This window comes from Lissotriton vulgaris, chromosome 9 (genome assembly GCF_964263255.1).
Source record: "Lissotriton vulgaris chromosome 9, aLisVul1.2, whole genome shotgun sequence".
Classification (NCBI taxonomy): domain Eukaryota; kingdom Metazoa; phylum Chordata; class Amphibia; order Caudata; family Salamandridae; genus Lissotriton; species Lissotriton vulgaris.
Genome location: NC_141697.1, coordinates 948071504 through 948084065, shown reverse-complemented (window position 1 = coordinate 948084065; position 12562 = coordinate 948071504). Strand labels below are relative to the sequence as shown.

General features: G+C 42.0%; 1 protein-coding gene across 1 annotated transcript in view; it reads right to left on the bottom strand.

Moving 5' to 3' along the window:
- CAMKV (CaM kinase like vesicle associated) overlaps positions 1 to 12562 on the bottom strand; it is a 594306-nt gene that overhangs the window by 455898 nt on the left and 125846 nt on the right. The gene's annotated exons all lie outside the window — the stretch shown is intronic.

The following is a 12562-nucleotide window of genomic DNA, read 5'->3' as shown; positions in this document are numbered from 1 at the left end:
AATGGAGCAGCTTTTATTTGATCCTTTTTGCCAGAGTTGCCTTTTAGCAGCGGTTTCTTTATGAGGGCGAGGAAATGTCACCGCCCCCATCCGCTGTGAGCAGCGCAAAGTGTTAAAATGATTTCCTTGCCATTTTATTTTTAACCAAGGTGCGCCGCCAGCCTGCCTCCGAGCCAGGGCGGCATATTGTCTGCTGCCGATTGGCAGCAGGAGGACCGGAGTATTCGTGGCCACCCACTTCCGCATGTTACTTTGGCCTGGTGGTCTTGCACCGGCCAAAGTGACATGCGCACTTTGAAGCTCTCCAACCAGCTTCCTTAGACAGAAGGGTGGAGACCAAGCGCAGACCTCTAGGGCCTGAAGGAACTTTAGGCCAATCCGCTCCATCCAATCGAGCCGCTGCTCTCACGCAGGATGAGAGCAGCATCTGGATTGGTTAGGGTTTGTTTTTTTTGCAGTCTTCTGAAAGACAGCGAAGAGGACGCGGAGCCAACTGTAAATACAATTTAGTTTTATTTAATTAATATAATGTGTAATGCATGTACTGTTTGTTTTATTTTGGAGGGAAGGGTTGTTTTTATTTGGTCCTGAGGAGGTTTTTTTTAGAATCTGCTTTTGTAGGAAGGGAAAATGTGTTTTGTGTATGTGGTGGGGCACTTCGCCCGCCCTCTACTTTGAAAGGTCACCAGCCGCTCCTGCCCTTTGGTTCCGAAGTCCGGCCCTGTTCATGTGTGGCAAAATGTCAAGTCAAGGAAGAGATGCACTTTAAGGTCAATTTCAAGCACAGTCGAGTACATGCGCTCCAAAAAGCTTTAAACAGCGAGACTAACCGGTGTTGGGTACAGCTACTGCGGTGTTGACGAAAGAAAGGTCTGATCTTGGGCACAAGGTCTCTTCATCGTCACTGTTTTGGAAGCATTAGCTATGTGCGTGCACGGTGATATAAAAAGCTTCTGAAACGCCTGTTTTGAAGTACAGTCTTTTTGTTGCTAAGGTAACTGGAAAAGAGATCGTCAGTTACTATCAATCCGAGGCATGAAACGCTGCATAACTTCGAATTCCCAGAACTGTTTTGCCTGCCCTGTGAAAATATCGCCACACTGTGCATCATCATGGCAGCCCTATAAAGGTCTGACCCTTCGTCACGTTAGGATTATATTATGCTCAGTTGGAGCTAAACCACAGCAAGAGCTAATGGTGCTCAGTGCTAGTGCTCACTGTGCTTAATTTGTGCCGGTGGCTGCACGTGTTAAGCACTGGCACTCTTGTTTTGGAACCAGGACTCATTTTTTTAAGTATAAGATTATGATTGAGAGAAAGACAAAGAAAGGTAGGAGCGGAAAACAATAATGTAGGACACAAATACACGGTGAAACAGAGCGAAAGCTTGGATGAAAAGTACCCTGAGAAAGGGAGAGGGTAGTGTAGGATGTTGGGAAAAAGAGGGATGAGGTGGAATCAAAAACAGGTTGTCTTGGCCTTCGGCAAGCCTAGAACTGGTAACTACCTCCTATGAAAAACTGAGCCCCTGCTCTTATTGTTTTTCCAAATTGTGCACTGAGGCTGGAGATATGTGAAGGATCCATTTGAGGGCCCTTGAGAGATTTTTATACTCTGTGAGGAAATAGTTGGGTGGGATCAACCAGCACCATTTTATTCTATCACAGAAGAAAAAAGTTTTTGTTTGTATCTCTCTCAGTTAGAGGTGAGTTAAGAGCCAGCAACCTCAGCACACAGAAGCGCCGGGCTCTTTGGGCAAAAAACATAGAGGCTTATTTACAAGCCCCTTGTGCCGCCGGTTCGACACTTTTTGTGACGCACCGGAGGCGCAACCTGCTGCCCCTTATTTACAACGACACTTAATGCCACCCTGCGTGGCTTTTCATGTGCTTGTAAATATGGCCCCTTTACACACAACTCTTTGCATGAAAGGTGCGTTCCATGGGTGTTGATGTGGGTGCTCCCACACAACACCCATTGCTTCTGCCACATTTCCATATTTAGGAGACATTGTAAACCTAGAAATGTGTCAGAATGCTATACGTCCCCAGAGGAGGCGTAGGGAGGCGCAACGAGGAAAAATGTTTTCATTTCTCCTCGTTTTTTTCCTCTTTCTATGCGTGCTGCATTCTGCAGCACACACAGAACAAGGAAATCACCTCTATTGATTGTGTATGTGCAAGAAGGTGTCTCTTCCTGCATATAAACAAACATTAAAAAAATGAAGTTTTTTAACTTCTATGTATGCTGCTTTAAGCATTAAAAATGCCACTTCAGATTGTTTATGTGTAGGAAGAGACACCTTCATGCACATAAACAATCATTCCCCTCAACGCAGGCACCCTTGCACTATGGTGCAAGGGTGCCTGTGTCAGCGCATGGCAGCAAATCATGCGCTAGCGCAGGGGAGAGCAAAGGGATCTGTCATATCGTTGTAGACATGACTCAAGCCTCTATTTAGAATTAACGCAGCGCGGCACAGCCAAATGGCTTGCGGCACCGCACTGCGTTAATACCTTGTAAATGAGGCCCATGACATCTTACTGTGTATCTGTAGAGATATAAAACTAGAATTTACACCACAGATTGTAAACACTAAGGTGCAGATTTTTAAAGAAGTCACGCAACGTAGTGCTGCATCCAAAGATGCTGCGCTGTGTTGCGTGACAGGGAGGGAGCAAAGGAGCGACATATCTACAGAGATATGACTCTCCTCCCCTCTCACTAGCGCTGATTTCAGCTGCTGTGCCCCAGGCACACACATTAGTGACATAGCGCTAAGGTGCATGCCTGAATCTAGCATAGGTTTTGTACAGGAAGGATATCCTTCCTGTACAAAATACTATGCCCAGACAAGTGTAAGTACTTTCCCCATTTTGTGTGTGAGCTGCACAGTGCAGCATGCATACAAGGTAGGAAAAGAAAGGGGAAATGAAAACATTTCTCCCCCTTAATGCTTATTCATATGGCGTTAACTTTTGGTGCTAAAAGCTAAACCTGTCTACAGTTGTTTGTAGATAGGGAGATAGACATTGACGTCAAAAAGCATGGGTGGTTGCATGGGAATGCCCATGTACCATCCATGTAATACCACCTTGGTGCTAATTATTGCATAGTAATGCTTTGAGCTGGAAATTGGTAAAAACATTTGGTGTTGGTTAGTACCACTTTTGCGACTTGGACCCAGCGCAAAATGTTTGAAAATGTACCCATTATGCTTGCATTATGAGTTCTTTGTTAACTCTATCGGGGATACTGGGCTCCAGGGCCGGATAAGCCTTTTATTCCACAGGGCATTTCCCCAGTGGGCTGGAGCCCTTGAATTCTGGTTGAATGCCCATGTTCTCTCCTAGTGCCTCTGTCTCTTGCCCTAGCTCCCAGAGGTTAATTGTAGCAAGCACTGGGAGGTTTTGAGAGAGAGAGAGAGAGAGAGAAGGTAGAGAGAAAGTGTTCAAACATGGAGAAGCGAGGAGACAAGGAGAGTAAGAGAATGGATGGTTGTAAAGAGAGATATTGCACAACGAGACGATGGCAGCGGGTGGCATTTTTGTCAGGACTGCTGTTGGTTTTCCCAGTCAGGTCGGTACGTCTGCATGAATTAAGCATAATAGACCATGTTTACACTCAAAAGTCCAGTAGCCTAGAGCTTTGTGAACCTCTCAAGAATTTCCAACAAATACAGAAGATTTGCAATTTTGTAACTCCTTAGACAGATACCATCACACCAGTGGGTAAATTACTTCTCTGGTTTACAGGGCATGCTTCATCTGATCCTAAAGGCCATTACCGGTGTAAAGTCCACCAGATAACTGCCATGCTAGCAGGTCTTGCCATACTTCAGGGCAAATCAAACACAAAGAGATGGTGGACGGAGTGCTGAAACCTTTCAGACACTCACCCCCAGTCACAGATCTGGGTTGAATCCATCATCGTTCTTTAGCTCACTTCGCCACCCCAGTTCGGACACAGCTATATGCAAATCAGTCTTGACTCTGTGCCTCATTTGAACAGTCCAGCTGGAACTGCCAAGCCATGTCTTCACTGGACCGGAAACAAGCATCCCGGGACCGGTTACTGGCTAACAGCCCTAATCAGCCAGGCTAGCTTGAATCCAATGGCAAAGTGAGTAAGGGGCCCACGTCTGGGCATACCCTGCCAACTTAGGGCAAACAAAGCAAACACAAAGAGATGATGGACGGAGCGCTGAAACTTTTCAGACACTCACCCCCAGTCACAGATCTGGGCTGAATTCATCATCGTTCTTTAGCTCACTTCGCCACCCCAGTTTAGACACAACTATATGCAAATCAGTCTTGACCCTGTGCCTCATGGGAACAGTAGAGCCCAAACTGCCAAGCCATGTCTTCCCTGGGCAGGAAACATGCATCCCGGGACCGGTTTCGGGCTAACAGCCCTCATCAGCGAGGCTAGCTTGAATCCAGTGGCAAAGTGAGCAAGGGACCCACATCTGGGCATACCCTGCCAACTTAGGGCATACAAAGAAAATACAAAGAGATGATGGACAGAGCTCTGAAACATTTCAGACACTGACCCCCAGTCACAGATCTGGGTTAGATCCATACTTCAGAGTAGCTTTGTTCACGTGAAACCTTGAGGGAATGTTCATTTTTTATGTATCTTGAGACAATTTAAGTCAAATTGGCTTCACTTGGTGGTGCATTTATTCCAACATACCCAAGAGGAGCGAGGGTGGAGCACTCTGTATAATTATTGTTAAATACGTGCTTTTTGGATTCCCTTTAGTGACAATATACTCAGTTTCTTTGTAGGATCCCTTTCTACCCATCGTAAACTGTTAATAGGCATTTATAGACACAGTTGATGCACACTCAGGCCCATATCTTCATCCATTTCCATTTTATTCAGTCTACCTACACATTTGCGCCAAAAGGGTACTTCAGTCTACATTCACAACCTAACCGTATAGTAGATAAAATATGTTCCTCTTAAACTTCCAGCCGCCTGGAGTGAGACAAGTAATGCAAGATGTGAGTACTTCAATGTGCCTTAAGTCATAAATGTGTATATGATCAAACTACTCTGTTACGTGCATAAGTCACTCAATGAGTCAGGGCAAGTATATTGCGTGGCAAAGTGGCTTTTTACAAACCCACTCTTCCCATGAAGCTTTGATTCGTAGCACTGGAATTGGGAAAGCCAGGCTGGGTGATTGTTTTGTCATCTGTCGGTACTTCACTGGAATTCCCTTGCCTTGGAAATGCATCTTATGGAGGACCTCTTTGTGTTCCATAAGCACCTGAAAACCTAGCTGTTTCCACTTTAGGGGCATCTAATTGCAGAATTTCTTTGCATTGTTTCTCATGCTGGGATGTTCCTTTGGGGATGATGTATGGGCTTTATAAACAAAATAAATAAATAAAAGGCCCTAAACAACAGCGGACCCGCCTACTTGAACCCCCAACTGAACTGCCATCAATCCATCAGACACCTCCGCTCTGCATCCCTTTCTCTACACTCACCTCTTGCATCCGACGTAGCTGATATGGAGGTCGCTCCTTCGCCTTAGCAGCGAAGACGTGGAATGAGCGACCCTTTCATCTACAGACCTCCCCATCTCTTCCAGAGATTCAAAAGTTCCTGAAGACATGGCTATTGGACTAATCAACTGGACCTTGCCAGCATCTGGACACCCTCATGGGTGACAAGAAGCACTCTAAAATCTACTGATTGATTGTGAGTACTCGGCACTAATTTAAAATCCTTTAAATAAAAGTCTATGTGTACTCTCAGATACTGATGTAAACTAAAATGTAGGTTTGTCTTCACCACTGATCCATGCACATATTTTGCATTTACTCCTCATCGAAATGGTTAATCTTGGTTAAACGTCAACCTGAGTATTTCATTTTTCTCGGGCACGCGATTCCTATGTATAACTAGCCTGGTCAAAATGTTATGCCAATAAATAAAGAAATAAATGCAAATGGTGACTTTCAGTATAGTAATATAATCATATCAAGATGCCAGGAAAGATCCATACGTTTTTTACGTTTATTAATTAAAATGATGACAAGCTTGTGCTCCTATGGACGATGGGTATTTAATGAAATCAAAGGATAGCGATAAGAGGCCACATTTGTATTTTAAGCAACAGAAAAAAGGGCTCCACATACTGAAGAACACAGTCTAAAATTGACAGGTAATCTGATTGACAGATTTGGTTTTATTAATTATTTTAAAAAAGCAGTAATGACAGTGAACACGTGATCAAAGGTTTGCATTCAGTGTATTTACAAGGACTCATACCCAAAAACATAATTTAACAAAGGTCACAAACACTGGGGAAAAAATCCAATCATACTTTTTAAATACATGGGGTTGCAAGGGGCAAACTAGTTCTAGGCTAATTTCAAACACCAACCTCATCTTGCCTGCACCAGGCTCCCAAAATGTAATATTTAATGGCACAAAAAACACAGTGAAGACTAAGAAATGTTTCAGCCCACTCAAAAAAAGTGTAGTTAATCCAATAACAGCAAATATCTCCACTTGAACTCTCAAAAGGTAGGTCCAGAAAAAAACACAAGCAAATATATAGAACTCATCTGCCTCCCATGTCACACAAATTCCTATTAAATGACAGTGTAATTGTGCTCACTGCACTCTATGTATAACCCTGATCTCACTAGCAGATAAGATGATATCAGGCACCATGGTTGTATAGTTTTTGTCACCAGAGTTTCCAATAATATCTCAGTCAGCATATCAGTTCACTGTGCCGGCATCTAGGAGCATCAGTTCATTCCTGTTTGCACATCCAGGTAACAGAAGCTCCACATGACTTAAGAACTCTGGGCCCGATTCACAGAACTAACTTAAGACAAAATCCTAAACTTACTATCATTTTGGTATTCACAGAAGGCACTTACTCATTTTGGTATTCACAGAAGGCACTTTCTCATTTCGGTATTCACAGAAGTTAGGAGTCCTAACTTTAGGACTCCTAAATGCCTTCTGTGAATACCGAAAGTCTTAAAATTAGGATTTTTCTCAATTTAGTAGTAGTAAAGTTAGGACTCCTAACTTTAGGACTCCTTAATGCGTTCTGTCAATACCAAAAGTCTTAAAATTAGGACTTTTCTCAATTTAGTAGTAGTAAAGTTAGGACTCCTAAATGCCTTCTGTCAATACCGAAAGTCTTAAAATTAGGATTTTTCTCAATTTAGTAGTAGTAAAGTTAGGACTCCTAACTTTAGGACTCCTAAATGCCTTCTGCGAATACCGAAAGTCTTAAAATTAGGATTTTTCTCAACTTTACTACTACTGAATTGAGAAAAATCCTAATTTTAAGACTTTCGGTATTCACAGAAGGCATTTAGGAGTCCTAAAGTTAGGACTCCTAACTTCTGTGAATACCCAAATGAGTAAGTGTCTTCTGTGAATACCAAAATGAGTAAGTGCCTTCTGTGAATACGAAAATGGTAGTAAGTTTAGGATTTTGTCTTAAGTTAGTTCTGTGAATCGGGCCCCAACTATCTTAGCCCTCTAACCAATAATGGCATGAAAATTCACCAATGCACTAGTGACACACAACTGTACATGAAAATCATCTCTTTTACCAGTATCAGGTTACTTCAACTCATCCAGACCTGGATGTTCAGCTCCTGCTTGAAGTTCAACTCCACCAAAATAGATTTTTTGATGTTTGGAAAGAACAAGAAGTCCACACCAGGCTGAATGACATGAACCTGGATGAATTCAAACCACACCTTTCACCGAGTGCCAACTCCCTCGCTCAATTACCTTGGGCACTGCCCTAACCCTCAATAAAACCAAGATGCTCTGGTATAAGCTCTCTCTACTAATTAAAATGAAACATTTCCTATCAAAACACAACTTCAGAACTGTGGTGTAAAGCTCTCATACTCTCACATCAAGATGCTGTAAATACCCTTCTTTACAGTCACTCAGACTACACATTGCCCACATGTAGGACATCTGTCATGCACCAGCACACTTTAATAAGGGCCTAAAAAATATGATCATCCCTACCCTGACACAAATCCGCAGCACCATTTTGAAAACCAGCTGCAACATCTACACAACCATCGTGATCAGCACCATGCCTATTTGGGTGACAAGCTCACATTCTTTAGTGGCTATTGGCACAAGCACAGGGGGAAAACCATCAGACTGGAAACAAAGAAGTGAAAAAAAGACAAAACAAGGTCGCAGGCATTTTCAAACTATGCATTAATGATCTGGAATGACATCCCTGTATCCATTTGAACGGTGTCATGCCTGCTCCAATTTAGTAAAGAGCTGAAGTCACACCTTTTTAAAGTGTTTTATATCACAATGCAGTAACAGTCCAGTTCTGCTGTCAGACGCCAGCTACCATTCAAACCACTGTTAATCTCGCACAACATTCCACAGCCTTTCAGCACCATCCCCACTGCACAAATGTCATAAAAGTGCATACATTTTAGAGAGAGTAGAGGAGAGCTAAGTGCCTTAGGTAAGAATAAGTTAGTGCTGTGGTAGATAATATAACGTGTACATGTACTGCCAAGTTAACAACTAGTCTCTTGGCAGTGAAATGCTGATGTGTATTGTTACTCAACTTAGTGGTGATCATTTTATCAACCTCCAGATGATGGAAGGCTGACCATGGAGGTCAAAAACAGATCCATGCAGTGAACGCATTAATCAACTGTACCAGCAGACTCAGACAGATTTTGGTAATAAATGGTGCTAGTAGGAAACTTCAAAGAGATCAGCCATGCATTCAGCCAGGAGGTACCCCACGCATATACAAGCATCACACAGGGTCACTGGATCCAAGAATGAGAAGAAGCAGTGTTTTTCCATTATGTTGGCGGGTCTCATATCTTGTCAAACTCAACAAAATATAAGAAACCATAAATAAGGAAGGCTTATGAGTAACTATGAAGAGGTTAGGCACTCTACCATGGGTAATTTGAAAAGCGTCAATGTGGTATGCTTGCTGAATTGGTAACCTCTGAGTATAGCCCATATCACAAGACTACATTGAGAAATCTAGTATGGTTAGATCTACAATCCGATTGTGATGAAGTAGTGTAAAGAAGACCTTCAAATCAATTTCAAAAGTATCCGACTGTCTGCCTGTTATACATGAATGATTCATTTATACTAAACAGACACTTGGACCACTTTTTTTTGTATCTTTATTGTAAATTCATGATTTGTTTACAATAAAGAGACACTTGGACCCGTTTTGGAATTGATTTGGAATCTCTTCGTTACACTACTTCATCACAATTGGAGTTCAGACCCAACCATGGCAAGTTAAAAGACATGTATATGTTGACTACAAACTATGAGCTGTTATCTAACCAGGTCTTAACTATCATGGCACAGGCATGGACCGATCATTTTGAGTCCATTTAAGACCGTGAGGGCTGGCAGTCGTCTTACCCCATCCTCGGGCGGATCAGAGGATTATAGTTTGGTGGAATGAGGTGAGAACAGCTATTTCTACTCTCTCCTCAGGAAAAGCCCTTCAGTCTGAATGGGGTTCCTGGCGATTTGTACAAGCCAATGGATGGCTTGTGGGCCCCCTTTTAGACATTGCATTTAAACTCCGCCGCCTGTGGTCCTCTGCCACCTTCGTCGGGTCATTCAGTATCAGAATTCTCTTTATTCAGCTGTGAACAGCCATGAAAGCATACAAGGCATGCAAAACTAGAAACAGAATACATACGAGTTATTAAAACCCACAAGTAAAATAAGTAAAATCATCAGGTTTGGGATATTAATGTCCAACAATCTGAATAAAATCAGACTAGGGTGAACAAAACCAAGATTAAAACAAAGTTGAGTTCTAATTTATCAATATGCTAAAATGAATCTATAATCATTGACCTCCTGGAGCGGACTGTGGTTTTAAGAAACAGAGTGACATGACCACATGTTTAGTCATCTGGTAATGCCAATAAAAATTGATATGCTTGCATATTAAGCCGTAGATTCCTAAACTTCATAACTGGAATGAGGATTTTGTAGGCATACGTTTCACAATATTCACAAAAGAAGAGGAAATGTACCGTAGTGTGTGTGCAAATTAGTACATGGGTGTCATTCAGTAATTGTGAGGTGAAAATGATAGGTGCGTGCTGTTGGATCGCCTAACGGTATGGGCTAATGAGTAGAACATCCTGTCGGACCTGCAATATGGATTCAGACCAGGATGGGGTACCATTGAGCAAAGCCTTAACCTTTATTTACTTATTTGCAAATATACTAAAGCGAAGAGTGGTGCAATCCACCTGGCCTTCATGGGCCTCAGCCTAGCATTCGATAGAGTAAACTGAGCCATGCTCTGAGCTGTGATGGAGTCAATTGGGGTCAGGCCTGCACTTGTTACTTTTTTGCGTGATTTGCACGATGGTCCCTCCCCTCGGCCCCTGTGAGGTATGGCGCAAATAGGGAATGCACACCACACTTTAGTTTGAAAAGAGGAGTTCAACAGGGTTGCATCCTGACACACTTCCCTTTTGAATCAGTTTTAATATAACAGTGCCAGGATGTCCCTAGGTAGGTCGTCGCTCGGTGCCCACACTGTTCTATGCAGACAACATGGTTTTAATTGCATGTACTGAAAAGAGTTTGTAGTATCGTTTAGATCTTTCTATCAGTTTTATGGATAGTCTTGATCTCTCACCTAACTTTACAAAATGTCACACTATAATGGTTGCTCCCAATAGTACTAAAACTCAGAAGTTTTTGGCAAAGGGTCATTGGTAAGGTAGACAATTTTCGTTGTTTGGCCATTTTGCTGGATATTCCTTAATTGCCAACCACTGATTAATTATAACATAATTTCTTTCAATAGGGCCTCTCACAGTATTGGTGATTTTTCATGACAGCTGCGAAGCACAGATATGAAGGCCGTTTTAGATATATTTAAATCTAAATGTATCCCGTAGTTAGTTTTGGTTGTGAGATCTGGGGCTATGCACCCATTGTCCCCAATCAAACTGCAGAAAATACGTTTTTTAGAGGGATTTTAAATATTCCATACCCTCAAAGATTGCCCATGAAGAACTGGGCAATGAGATACATATTTGATTTTATTTGCCTCTGCCCCTTGCTCCTTTGGTTTCCAGTGTTGCTGAAGGATGAGCTGAGCTTAATAAGCTTATTGTACTTGAATTCATGGGCCTGGATGACATGTTACACATTCCCTGGCTGCATTATATGTTGTGTAATCCGAGAGATTTAGGGAGACCAGAACTTTTCTATGATCCTGGCCACATTGTTAAAGGAGACATTACTTGGGTCAAGGTAGCCTTTAACTCCAAGTTGGCAGCGGAGTGCAAGGCTCTTGTCTTGACCAAGCGTTCCTTGCGCCATTTTAATATGGTCACATCAATGAGCGGCATGGAACCCTACCTATAATCTTGATATGTCTAGTCACCATCAAAGGCTGTTAACCTTTTTTATCTAAGTTTGACTCCTCAGCTTATGTTTACTAACGGTGGTTCGCGTAAAGATCCTGATTTACCCGACAATGTTCTATTCCTGACACTTTGCATAAGTGTTATGACTTGCCCGAAGTTCTGCAAATTACGCAACAAATCTATACTGTCTATTTTGTTACCCATGAATTTTGAGCAAGTAAAACCAGCGCTATTGTTTTTACAATTTTTATCAATGCCTAATGTGTGTTTTTTTCTTATCTTGGTTTCTCTCTGGTGTTTTGAGATTGAGCTAAGATTTTCTTGTACTCTGTGTGGGTCAATCATCTGTTTTTCATGTGTTTGCTGATAATGTTTATATACTGTGCATATTTGTGCTTTTACTTTTAGGATTTTGAATAAAGTTTTACTGAATGACTGACTAACTACAAACTGACTTATCTGTTTGTGCCTAAAAATTAGGCATCAGTATTACTAAAATCAATATAACGCATTATCAACCATGGAAAAATGACAAGGTGAGTAGTCTCAGCAAAGATCCTATATGCAGGATGCAAATGGATAGTTGGAGAGGGATACATGCTAAATGAGCTGTCTTTGGGCTTACAAAATTAACTTGCGAATGAGTGGCTAGAGTCCATAACTGTGCTGAATGAATGCTACCTAGAGGAAATAAAACATACAAAACCTTACATTAAAAAAACCTGCTCTGCCTGTGGAGTGATGAAGAACTACAAAAATTAAAACAAAATGCCAAAGATATGGGAAAGCATGGTGCTACCTCCTGCACAACCACCCACAAACCATGCTTCTGCCATTGGCCCTGCAGTTCAGGAAGGATCTGAAGACACATCTCTTTAAGGAATAGGTAATCAAGTGATACATTGGTCCATCAACTTCACCCCGGCACTATGAAGGGATTAATTCTACTCTGCAATGTACATAGCCTTGGATTATCTTTCCACCCAATTCTTGTATCCTGATGCCTCAATGCATTGTGTTTGATTGCTCTCAGTAAGCCTGTGCTAATACAAATAGTGAGACATACATTGGAACGGGTCTAAGGAATTCTACGCTCCCAGAAAAACAGAGCACTTGCAGCTTTATCATTTTATAGG